At 39.2% G+C, this 12,831-nt stretch overlaps 1 protein-coding gene across 6 annotated transcripts in view; it reads right to left on the bottom strand.

The window, feature by feature from the left end:
* Window positions 1–12,665, bottom strand: part of LOC135477514 (dnaJ homolog subfamily B member 6-like) — a 38,722-nt gene extending 26,057 nt beyond the window's left edge. For all 6 annotated transcript variants that reach the window (XM_064757647.1, XM_064757645.1, XM_064757644.1 and 3 more), the window contains exon 1: window positions 12,542–12,665. The gene's annotated coding sequence lies outside the window, so the exon portion shown is untranslated. The remainder of the gene's footprint in view (window positions 1–12,541) is intronic.
* Window positions 12,666–12,831: the final 166 nt, after the last annotated feature.

Consider the following 12,831-nt stretch of genomic DNA (forward strand, 5'->3'; position numbering starts at 1 on the left):
TTACTACATCATGTTCCGATAACAAACAGCAGGAAGATCGCACGGATGATAAAACACAAGGGCATCCGCAGTCAGTAATAACAACTACCAATTTCATGTCCAGTTCTGCAAATGTTCATAGCCACAGGGCAAAGGTCACCACACATGTGTAGCATATGTAGTAACAATTCAGCAACATCCAGTCAAATTTGATCTTCAACTTTTTTTTTTTTCAGAATTATTCTTAACAGTCTAAATTTTTTCTTATACATACAACACACAAAGAAACCCCCAAAACAGCCATGACAATCTGAGGGACTGTTCGACTTGTAACAGCGACATGGGGTCTAACACTTCCATATCAGACTGTCAGGTTAAACGTCTACACGTATCTCCTCCATACTGCTCCATAAGGAGACGAAAAGTGGCTTTGTCCGATTCATCAAACAAGTCAGTCTAGTATCCCAAGCTTTTTTCCTCACGCAAACATATTTATTCACTGATACCTCTACATACATGCACATGTACAAACCATAATCTATACGTTTGCTGTATGAGGATTTCCACCCCTCATAATGCTGGCCGTCGTATTAGTGAAACATTCTTGAGTACAGCGTAAAACACCAATCAAATAAATAAATAAATAATTTTGCTGTACAAAGTGTCTTATTTACACACATGTATCTGTTGGCGGTCGTAAGTTGGAAGGTCTGACAGCAACCTGCAGAGGGTCGTAGGTTTCCCCAGGGCTCTTGATACTCGTTTTTCTCCCACCATAATACTGCCCATTGTCGTATAAGTGAAACATTCTTGAGTACAGCATTAAACTCTAATCAAATACATGTATATACATCAATCCATAAAAATCTGAAATACCACTTCAGGAAGAACATGACAGATATTGATCTCGCGGCGATTATCTAGCAGGGTTATTGTCTGCTGTGTTTATGTTCACAGTGCTTCGTGTTCGGGATAGTGTTTGTTTGTCCCAAAGCCAGTGTACTTACATGTAAATTTTGTATTTAATATCACTTACATACTATATATATATATATATATATACATATACAAGTCAGTTTTCATTACACTGAATAGCATAAAAGAGTGCTTACAGATGCATACAATAGGTTCAGGTTTTTGGTTCAAAGTTACCTCAGTACATAATGGCATACTGCCAACAACCCATAGAAATGTAAATTTTTATCAATGGAAGTCGAAAAGCATGACAAAGTAACTTCTGTTAAGCTTTAGCCAGTACATGTACAACAGTCTGTTCAGATAAAATTTCTCTGTTACAGACCCTTCATGTTTGGTGCAACACATGAACACGTGTGAAAAAGGTGTAAAAGTACCATACACCTGGAAATTTAACTTTTGATCCAAATATTAAGTAACATACTGGATTTTGTTATCAGGAGAACCAATGCAAAAAAATTACTCAGGTGGACAGATACATGTACTCAGTATTGTATCATCTATGAACTTGGAGAAAAAACTGGCAGTAAAGCAACAATCAGAAATGAATGTAATTAAGTCCTTAAGGCCATCATCTTGGCTGTCCGGCACATGTACACGTGCGTGTAGATCTGCGACATTCTTGGTGCTTCAAAGACCACCTACGTGTATGAATGTGACAACGAACTATAGACAGTCAGGGGATGATCCATCAGAAATGTTTGCCCACTGACAAGACGCCAACAACAACAACTCATATCCGAGAGCACGGCGTTTACACATACCTGCTGATGTACACTAGGACAATCATCATCATCAACAACAACTCATTTACCGGTACATTTTATTGGCAGTGTCACAAGCATGTAGCACTAGCTATACCTACAAAAGTTATCATGAAAACTCTGCACACTACAATACACCATATATATTCATATGCAGCCTGACTAGACAGTGAGGTGTCTCACTTTATACACAGGTCTACATGTACACTGTACAATGTTTGCTGTAACTTTCCAATCTCTCCCATGTCAGATTGGATGTCTCAAAACTTTATGAAGCAGCTGTTTGCAGGTAAGGTATTAAGCTAGGTGTTCGTATGCAGCTACATGTATGTATAACCACTAATGGCAATCACTGCAGCAGTGAAAGCCCAGAACTGGTGTGATTAATCAGCCTCATGTATCCAAGACAGCCACAAATTCAGAGGTTATCAGACATTTACACTCTGGTTTGTTCCACCCATAATATTGACTGACACTGTATGAGAGAACATTTCCAGTATGGAGACAAATTAACAATCAAATACATGATATAAATACAAGCAGATTTATGCACAGCACATGTAAGTGTAAACCTGAAGAAAATCAATATAAAGTGCTGTAAGAATAACACTCAGTGGTTTCCGCCCCAAAATTACCGCATCTTAATGTGTGTGTGTGTGCGTAATGATATATCTACATGATACAATGCGCGGCTTATCACAGGCATGACAAGTCAATTGTTTCACAAACAGTTCACCAGCAACAATGTCTGAACAACGTTTACATGTACATGTATATACAGTACATTATGCAAATTATGTGATCTTGGCTTAATTTGATTGGTGTTTTACGCCGTACTCAAGAATATTTCACTTATACGACGGCGGCCAGCATTATGGTGGGAGGAAACCGGGCAGAGCCCGGGGAAAACCCACGACCATCTGCAGGTTGTTGGCAGAACTTCCCACTTACGGCTGGAGAGGAAGCCAGCATGAGCTGGACAAACTCACAGCGGCCGCAATGGTGAGAGGCTCCTGGGTCATTATTCTGCGCTAGCGCGCTAACCGACTGAGATCTTGGCTAAAAGCAAACCAGCTTGGTATCAAACATAGATGTACCCACATGTATATTAAGTCTATATGTACAAGTATGTATATTTATGTATGTACATGTACGAAACATAATAAAACTGGCTGACATCTGTTACTTTATAAAATGGCATACAAGGTACATGTGCATGTATAAAATGCATGTTGACATGCAATGTTGTACACATACATGTACATTCCCTGCACATGGCAGTCTTTATGTAGGAGACAAGAAAACATTCATCATACAGAGTTGCAAACTACATGTAAGAGTACTGCTTAAATTCATTCATGCATTTACACGCCCATGTTTACACACTTACATGTACAGTGCATGTGAATTACACTTACTGCATCAGATGCCGTTAGTTACAGGTGTTTTCTAAAACAGGTGTGATGAGAAGCGCCCCCTGGTGTTGGGAGATTACAAGCTCAGATTACCGAGGTTTGTCTACATCCCATCTGAAAAGACCATCTCCGATCTTGGAAGGGTGCAGAGGTTGCTGTCAGTGCTACACGGGATAGCAGATTAATAATTGGCAAAAAAAAGCTCAGGTGTGGTATGACCTAGGCATGTAGCTGCTGTAAGGCCACAGGCTAGATGGTTTTATACCAGTTATCATGGTCTACAGATGGAGCAGATTGAATTCCTTCTAGAGGCTGTTATAGCTGCAGTCAGCCAGAAATAGCTCGGCTGGGAGGGAAGAAGGACCCATGATGGTTCTCCATTATCCACACAGCCCCCATCAGAGGCACAGGAGTGTGCAGCCAGGCCTCCCTTACCCATGCCTGACATTTCCACTCACAAAATCCATGGACAAAGTTGTTTTTTTTTTTGTTAGTTGTACACACATGCAGAGTATTAGTTGAAATATAGCTGACAAAAGCCTCTAGGAGTTCAACATAAAGTTCATGCATTTTATATGTACTTTATAAAACTGGGGGTTTACTTTGCTGATCTTTTACTCTTTACAGAAGGCACAATTCATAATGAAACCACCTATGATATCGACTTTTTACTTACATGTACTTACAGGTGTTCTTCTGATGATCTACACACGTAAAGTTATATTCCGGGCTACTTACTGATAACTTCATAACTTTATATTTCACACACAACTTCATCACAAAATGATGAGCAAAACAGCTGGACGTGTCATGGCGATATGTGTCTTCCCAACTTCCTGCCTTACATCGTGATCAGCTAGGGACTTAGGACCAAACATATCCATCACTTCTGGTTCATGTTTTTCCCCTAATAACAAAGTTTGTCGTGCCACACGATTGTTTGTTATCATTTTCACTCTTTTCTATACAGGCTTTTGTTGACATAACAGTACAGGTGCACTGGATTCTGCATTGCAACTACCTGTAACGTAAATCTTCAGCAAATTCGACCAGCAAGATATAACTTTGGATACAATTTGAAATTAGAATTCATATCTTAGTCAGGCTGGGCCATATGAAGTTCTCAAAAAAACAAATAAATAAAATAACTCAGATCAGATCAGGCACCTGCAACATTCCTTCGAGACTGATTTATTTATCTGATTGGTGTTTAACGCTGTACTCAAGAATTTTTCAAGACGGCGACCAGCATTATTTTGAAAGAAAACCGAGTAAAGCCCGGGGAAACCCACGACCATCCACATGTTGCTGAGGGTTGCCCACATGCAGACAAAGAGGAAGCCAGCATTGCACCATGCTGGCGTGCTAACCACCTCAGCCACATTCCTTCCAGAGGGTTTGTAGAGGATTTACTTGCTGAGATGAGAAGAAAGTACAGGTACATGTAGCTATGAAAACGAAGTTTAAAGAAACATTCACCACTAGTTCAGACAACAGTGCAACACATGTACAATTACACACACTTAGATCTCAGATCAGTGATGTACATATACATGCATGTCTGGTGCCCTATGGAGCTTGTGTACAATACACACAGATGTATACAATTCTGCCCATAAAAACCTTGATTTCCCCAGTGTTCAAGTTCACCACAGGCAGCAATTTGAGCTACAAGATATCTTTATGTTAGCTAATTCCCCGAAGGTTAGATTAAGGTATATGCTGAAAAAAAAAAAATTGTTTTGAACACCTTCATTAAATCTGATTTAATTGTATCGGGATATCTATGTAAAGATCTAACAACTCACACATCACTAACCCTTCATATCCAGTCTGCTGTTTGTTGACTACACAACACTATTCAATTTGCTAAATAACACCATATCTTTAAATCTAAAGAAACCTGGCCTATATTCCCATTTATCACCTAGATCACTCCCCTTCAATTTAATGGCCAGCACAGTTTCCATTTACCTCATCCAAGGACGTATAGGGTTCAACTCACAAGCCACTTGACAAAGCAATCAAAACCACTGGGGACCATGTCAGGATCTGTCAGAAACCAGCCAGAAAGGCTTTGAAGCTGTAAGCGCATTGTCCTGTTTTTTGTGTGGGTAGACATAAACTGTGAAGAACAAATCAGTGATCCATGACAGCATGGTGCTCACTTTGGTCAGTCTTATAAAATACTTTGTATTCAGCACATACCGTTTGTCATGGACCATGTACCCATTTATGCACTATACACACAGGTACATACAAGTATTCAATCTACCCTTCACATTCACCAAGTCCCACATGTACTTGAGATCTTTTGAAGTGTAAACTTTTACATGTATGCAACTTTCTTACAAATTGCAACACCTCCCTCCCTCCTCTCCCCCCCTCAGCAATGAACAGGCTCTGAGGCCCCTGGGGTACACGCCTCATACAAAGAGGATAGATCAGGGATATTAACATAGATAACATCTGGTGTGTTACAGTCGCATCTACTGCTGAACCTTGAATCACATACATAATACACATCTAGAAAGGTATACAAACTATAACAAAGAGTAAGATTCAAAGCTGCTGTACCGTAGAAATGGTACCTCACCATTGTGATGAACTAGAAGGCTAGATAAGAACTAAGTGTGCTATACCACCACCATGGAAATCTGATCATATGAACACATGAACTTACACTCAAAACATAATGTACATGTATCATCTGTAAATTAAACAAGACACTGAATCTGATAAAAACAGATACATTATACCTGTGTATATCAAACTGGTTTAATAGATATTCAGTTGACCACATTCAGTGTTTGGCTCGATCTATTCTACCTGGTTGGCGCTAAGTATCCATTTCCTGTAGTTTGCACACATGTATAACATGCACAGTACACACCTAACAGGTACAGAATGTTCGTACAGGTACAAGTCATAGGCTTAATAAGGGTGTCCAGTCAAAACATTCTACCTTAAATTTCATCCAAAAAAGTGTATTTTTAGAGGCAAATAAATGTCACAAAATGTTATTTTTGGTGCAGAAACTTGCAACTTTCCAGTAGGTTATTATCCCCTGTTCCAAGGAAACTTCAAAACACCTTAAGATCTAAAATCAATAGAAGATCAGGAAAAATGGATAAAAATCATGGTCATTTAGGGTACTCTCCAGTCACTTTTCCACCAAAGTAGAGGAGACTGCCACATTGAGTGATCTATACAGCAGTGGTTGTGATTTGAAATCTGGGCTGTTAATCATCACACCTGTGACAGCATTTAAATACCGCTCTGAAAAACCTGTCTCAGCTATAGTGTTTGTTCAGGTGATCAGAAGGGACACTCACAGTTTTCATTTGGTTTTGAGCCAAGAAACCAATCAGAATACAGGTACAAGGCAAACAATGGATTGTTCGACATCAGCAAAGTTTCCAAGCTTTCAACCTGATGTATTTCAACCTTACATTACTTAATGCATCCCACAATGGGATGTCACGTTTTTGGGGGGGTCACATGTTATTTTGGGTTACCTGTTGCTGGGCATCAGACAATGCTACATATAGTTTTCACATGTTCTTGGTAACCACATTGTGTTGGATGCCACGACTTGTTAGGCATCATGTCTTGTTATGTGTCACAACCTGTTAGGCATCACAATCTGTTAGGCATCACATCTTGTTAGGTGTCACAACCTGTTAGGCATCACAATCTGTTAGGTGTCACAACCTGTTAGGCGTCAAAATCTGTTAGGCATCACATCTTGTTAGGTGTCACAATCTGTTAGGCGTCACAATCTGTTAGGCAACATGTCTTGTTAAGCACAACTTTTCCTGCAAGTTTAAAAACTGCATGGCTTTTCAAGGCCACTGAACTCCACAAATTTAATTAAAAATGTTCCATACCCCTTAAGAACCTCTGCACCTCTCAATCTGATTATTACATGAGAATTCATGATAAGCATAAAGATAAACTGTGCAAATTCAGGTACACAAAAATGCCTGGCTTCCTTGTCTTCTTTTTTCTTCTAAAATCATTCAAGAAGGTTAACTCTGGAGATCTTCACAGATAACACATAGAATGAAAGATCTATGCATCAGTGCTTAAATTATGTCAGGTATCTCTGTAGCCTTGTGCATGTAGGCTAGTTGGTGAAAAGAAATCTCTAGAGAAGAATATAGCAGCCTGTTCATAAACAATTTAAGATAATATGTACATTTGTACTGACTGATACAAGTTGACGCAAGTACAGAAGTTACAAAAAAACAGCTGTGGATTTTTCATCATCAAAGTTCAGAGGGCATTAAAAGACCTGAACACATTTACAATGTACTACATGTTCCTTCTGTGTAGGTATAAAGACTGTATAAATCTGTATCTGTTCACATACAAAAATCTGAAAATTTACTTGTAGCCAAGGTTGGACATTATTTTAATTAACATAATTAACATTTATGCATGAATTAGTCTGAAGGCCATTTTTTGTCCCAGCAGAAAGACAGAGAGAGAGACAGAGAGCGGTAGCATTGAGCATACATGTATACTATCAGACAGACATGACAGGCAGTGATGCTGGTGGTGGTGGCTGAAAAGGTGGTTGGGTGGGACTGGTGAGAACAGTTGACACTTTACGTTTACATACTACTTGCCTGCAATTCACATTTGATTGATGACAATGACAGTGAAATTCCTTAATGCTTACCTGTCTGACCATAGGTTTGAATATCAGGGTAAGCGCTCCTCTACAACACACCTGTGCTTAATGTTTACCTGTCTGACCATACGTTTGTATATCAGGATAAGCGCACCTCTACAACACACCTGTGCTTAATGCTTACCTGTCTGAACATAGGTTTGTATATCAGGATAAGTGCTCCTCTACAACACACCTCTCCTTACTGTACATAAACCCCAAGTCCTCAAGTAATTCCACCACAGACATACATGCAGTGCATGTTTTGGCACATAAGAAGAATGATCCCTGAACTAGAGATGTTATTTTAGAATTTTTCTGAGGTTTATTTGAGCCAGAAACCTGAGCAACACATTTTAATCCTTAAAATCTTATGAATTATGTTTAAAAATCTTAAAATCTTAACTTATAATTTACTGGTATTATTTATTGATGAATTAGGATAGACTACAAAATTAATTAATATTCCTACAGGTACATATATATAACTGCACACACAGGTGTACATGTACATTAATCGCTTCCCCTCTGGCAAGGTTTCGCATTTCCTTTGGAAGTCTGCCAGACAGGTGGGTCAGAGCTGACACGAACCTCAACAATGAGATTTTACATGAGGTGGCCTAAGGACTCTACTCCAATCCAAATGCGACAACAGGCTACCCTCTCTGATGGAACACATAACACAGATGTACAGTACACTAACGATAAATCACCTGAGAATATTCTGGAAGGAAGGTCATCGTTCACTTGACTTGTCACTTAAAAAGTAATGATGAAAAACCATTGGCTGTCACAGCTCACTATCTACGCTACTGGCACATGCATGCACATGTACATGTCTGTCCCACGCAAAGATAAGATAACATTCAGTGTGTAGCAGACTGAAGTTTTTATTGCTCAATACAAAAATTTCTGACAGCCCATCTTTTGTACAGGGGCCTCCGTGGCTCAGTTGGTTAGCACGCTAGCGTAGCGTAATGACCCAGGAGTCTCTCACCAATGTGGTCGCTGTGAGTTCAAGTCCAGCTCATGCTGGCTTTTCTCTCCGGCCGTATGTGGGAAGGTCTGTCAGCTACCTGCGGATGGTCGTGGGTTTCCCCCCGGGTTCTGCCTGGTTTCCACCTACCATAATGCTGGCCGCCATTGTATAAGTGAAATATTCTTGAGTACGGCGTAAAACACCAATCAAAAAAAAAAAAAAAAAAATCTTTTGTACATGCTAGATCTTTCCTGCACCTCTACCTTCCAACAGTCATAAGAGAGAGGCCTGCATGTAAGCTTATTTCACATATATATACCCTAAATGACCTAAAGTTCCGCCCGTGAAAGTCCAGGTTTAGAGGCAAATAAAGGTCACAAAATACTATTTTTGGTGCTAAAACTTACACTTTTCCAGTAGAATATCCCATGTTCCAAGCAAAACCCAAAACACCTTTCTAAAATCAATAGAGCTCTCATAATCAATCAAAATGGGCAAGGTAGACATGGATAACTTGATTGTCATACAAGGTAATACATATATATGCGTTTATAAATGTCACAAGGATCCGACATCCAAAACAATGTAGTGCTTGGGCATATACATGTACACATACAATTCTTGTGATTGTCAACGTGGCCCTAATGCACATCTATCTGAATGTATAGAAAACTAGCATCAAGGGACACCTTTCAAACCAATGACCTATGTGTACATCAGTTGCAGCTTCAGCCTTGGCTTAACACAATCTGTAATATTTTTCTCCAGCTGCCTCGCTCAATGGCAGACAGGTAATTGATTTGTGCACTTCAGGGTACAACCATTATGGCAGAGGTCATGTTAGAAATCGAAACAGTAAGCAAAACTGTATCAGATGAGCAAGGGTTTCGTACACTTTGTTTCCAAGGTAACCTTCGAATTCCACACCCACTACTTTGCAACACAGTGTAAAAGTACAATCAGAGGCTCTTAAATAGGGACAGGGTGTAACCATGCCCATCACATGTTTTACAAATTTCAGCTTTCAGCTTTAAATGAAATATTGACACTGTACAGCTTCTGTATGGGAATTACATTTCTGACTAACTACCGTAGCTTATATCTTTCAAAATCAACAAAACACGAACGAAAAAAAAAAAAGGGTAGCCTGCTTGAACAACAAGAACACATGTACTATACTGTCTAGACACAGTTTTATGTGCTTTCCGCTTCTATACAAGTTGAAAGTACATAATACATTATGAATATATAATACAAAATGCACTGGTACATGTACTGTAATTGTGGCATCTACACAATGATCATGTTTACACAATAACCATCATATCATTTCACCTGTTTACACCTACGCGCATTTGGGAACCCACTCTAAAGTCTAATTTGACACATTGCCAAGTAATGCAAACAAAGACCTGCAGCCTAAACAATTGTTTTGTTTCACATGCATATTGACATACACGTGGAAAGGTCTCCCAGCAACCTGCGGATGATCATGAGTCTTTTTAGGGCTCTGCCCTATTCTCCCCCCCCCCCCCCCCCACAGCCTAATGGTGGCCTCCGTTAATCAAATAAATAAATAAATATTGACATACACAATGATGAACTGCATGCACTTTGTAATAATGAGTTATATAGCTTAACAGGGCCTATACACATGCATAATGCCAGTACAATATCCATCCAAATATTGAAGAAAAGTACTTTCAATGAGAACATACATCTACATGTATTTTTAGACCAAAATCAGCCCTTTTATACCATCTATATTGTGTTTGGGATAATAAAAAAAAAGGATTGCTGCCCTGCAGCACCCTGAGCAGCGCTTAGCAATTTCCTATTTATAAATTTATCTAGACACTCAAGACAGTATATATTTACGTGTCAATGACTTAAAATGGGTACTCACTTCAACTTGTGGTTTCACAGGTTAGTCAATTGCAACACATGATCACCTCTTTTCATGTACAGTACAGTCATGTACAGCATGTGGTGGTTGTTGGGGTGGAGTTCAAGGGCAGATAATCCTGATGTGTAAAGAACTCAGGGTGGGGAAGGGGCCTGGCACTGATCTATTTGATACCCAATTTGACACCATAGGATATGGAATTAATAGATTAACATGACATTTTCCAGGAGTGCAACCAGAAATTTAGGAGCATTTGGCCACAAAAATGTCTTTATTCTGAGCCCTGTCTGGCCTACCAGGCTTGATCAATCTCTGTCATCATACAAATATTTGTGACTATTACAGCTAAAATCTAGAAGATTTTTATGTTAGGTGCCAACAGTGCAGTCGACTTGACAGACAGATATGTATTCAATCTAGCAACTACAATAAAATAACGTCTTTTATCTACGTTAATTTCAGAGAGCCTCCACCTGCCTCACAGATATCTGTGTGAACTTGCGAGACCTGTGAAAAGGTAAATGGCTTACAGCTGGTAAGCTGGCAAGCAAAGTCAGCAATAAAACCATCTCTGTGAATGTTCCAGGACAGTCTGCGAGTCAAGAAATGACCGCAGAGTTAGAAACAACAACACAAAATAATCAGGCAGTAGTAAAGACTAGATTTTGTTAGTCAATGAGCCCCTTCCAAAATTCTCACTGTGAAACGCTGGTTCTTCAATGAACTGACATCACTTTTCCATGTGATAGCAGTCTCAACTTCCAAATTTCAAATAAGCTTTCATGTGACATATATCCACGTTTATGCACTGGGGGAAAGGAGACAGTTCGTGAGCATTACAGATCCTTATCGTGCATCTTCGAATGTCAGAATTAACACTTGTGGCACTTCCGGCCAATCCCAAACTGAAAGTCGTCAGCCTTTACCCGCGCATAAAGATATGCAATTTCATGTGACACATCTTTACATAAATTTTTACAATAATAGGTATGTGTGAAACAGAATGAAACTGGAAATTTACAAGAGTTGGCTTATCCCATCTTATTTTCTCTGCCCCTTGGTTAAGAAATACAGATGAGAGTATGCCAAAATCAAAGATGGCACACTATTCTAAGGGAAATATATTCTTATCGGTGTTTGTCTTTATTTTACAGCTATAAGTGTAATGGAGATCATTGTATTTTTGGTGAATTATACATGGTCCCTCAATTTATTTTTTTATTTCAATTATGCCCCTCTGTTCACTGTTCAAATCATGAAACAGGTGTTGCTTAACACTACATTTTGACAGTTGACATTCTATGGGAACGGTTCCATAGTTCAACAGCCATGGAAGTCAATGTGTGTACAGTGTTAAGTGGTTACTGCATGAGGTTTTGAGTTTATGAACCATACACAGGCTACACTTCATGTCCCAACAAAGAAAGAAACGGCAGGAAATAGATCTAGGCACCAAGAGGAGGATTTTAATATTTTGCTGTAATGCCTATAGTTTCAGCCGTATGGTTAAAAAACAATACAGAATATTTCACTTAGTTATGTGATGTAATGTCTGCGAACCTTGGTATAAATTACGCGCATCTATACTCTTCCATTTCCCTGAAATTCGTGATAAGTAGCATAGCACTACATGCGCAAGCACTACTTCCCTCGTACTTTCCTTTCGGGGTTGTATTCTGGATTTTCCAGTCGGTCTATGTACGACGCGCACATCAAACAAACCAGACGTCATGGAGCGGCCTTCCAGTCAAAACACGATATCTTATTCAGCACACCCACCAAAACCTCGCAAATAAAGCGCGTAAAGTGACATTAGAATGGTATAACAACACCTAAACATCTTACCAGTCCGGTGAATCCGATCTGGTTGTTAGAAAGGCACACTACTGTATTTCTCAAGTCCTCTCTCGTGTGCTGTGTTGTTGGGAAAGACGTCCCAAAATTTATGGTTGTTACAGGAAGAATGGAACGTTCCAGCAGACTCGTACATTTCCAGCATTAACGTTATGTTAGTGATGTACGAGTTCAAATTTATCCATCAAAAAGATTTATTTATTTTAGAAAACGTTTGAACATTGTATATTATTGTTGCAAATCGTGTGTGTTTTGACCTTACCAAATAAAATCATTTTTGT

Source organism: Liolophura sinensis, chromosome 11 (assembly GCF_032854445.1).
Source record: "Liolophura sinensis isolate JHLJ2023 chromosome 11, CUHK_Ljap_v2, whole genome shotgun sequence".
NCBI lineage: Eukaryota > Metazoa > Mollusca > Polyplacophora > Chitonida > Chitonidae > Liolophura > Liolophura sinensis.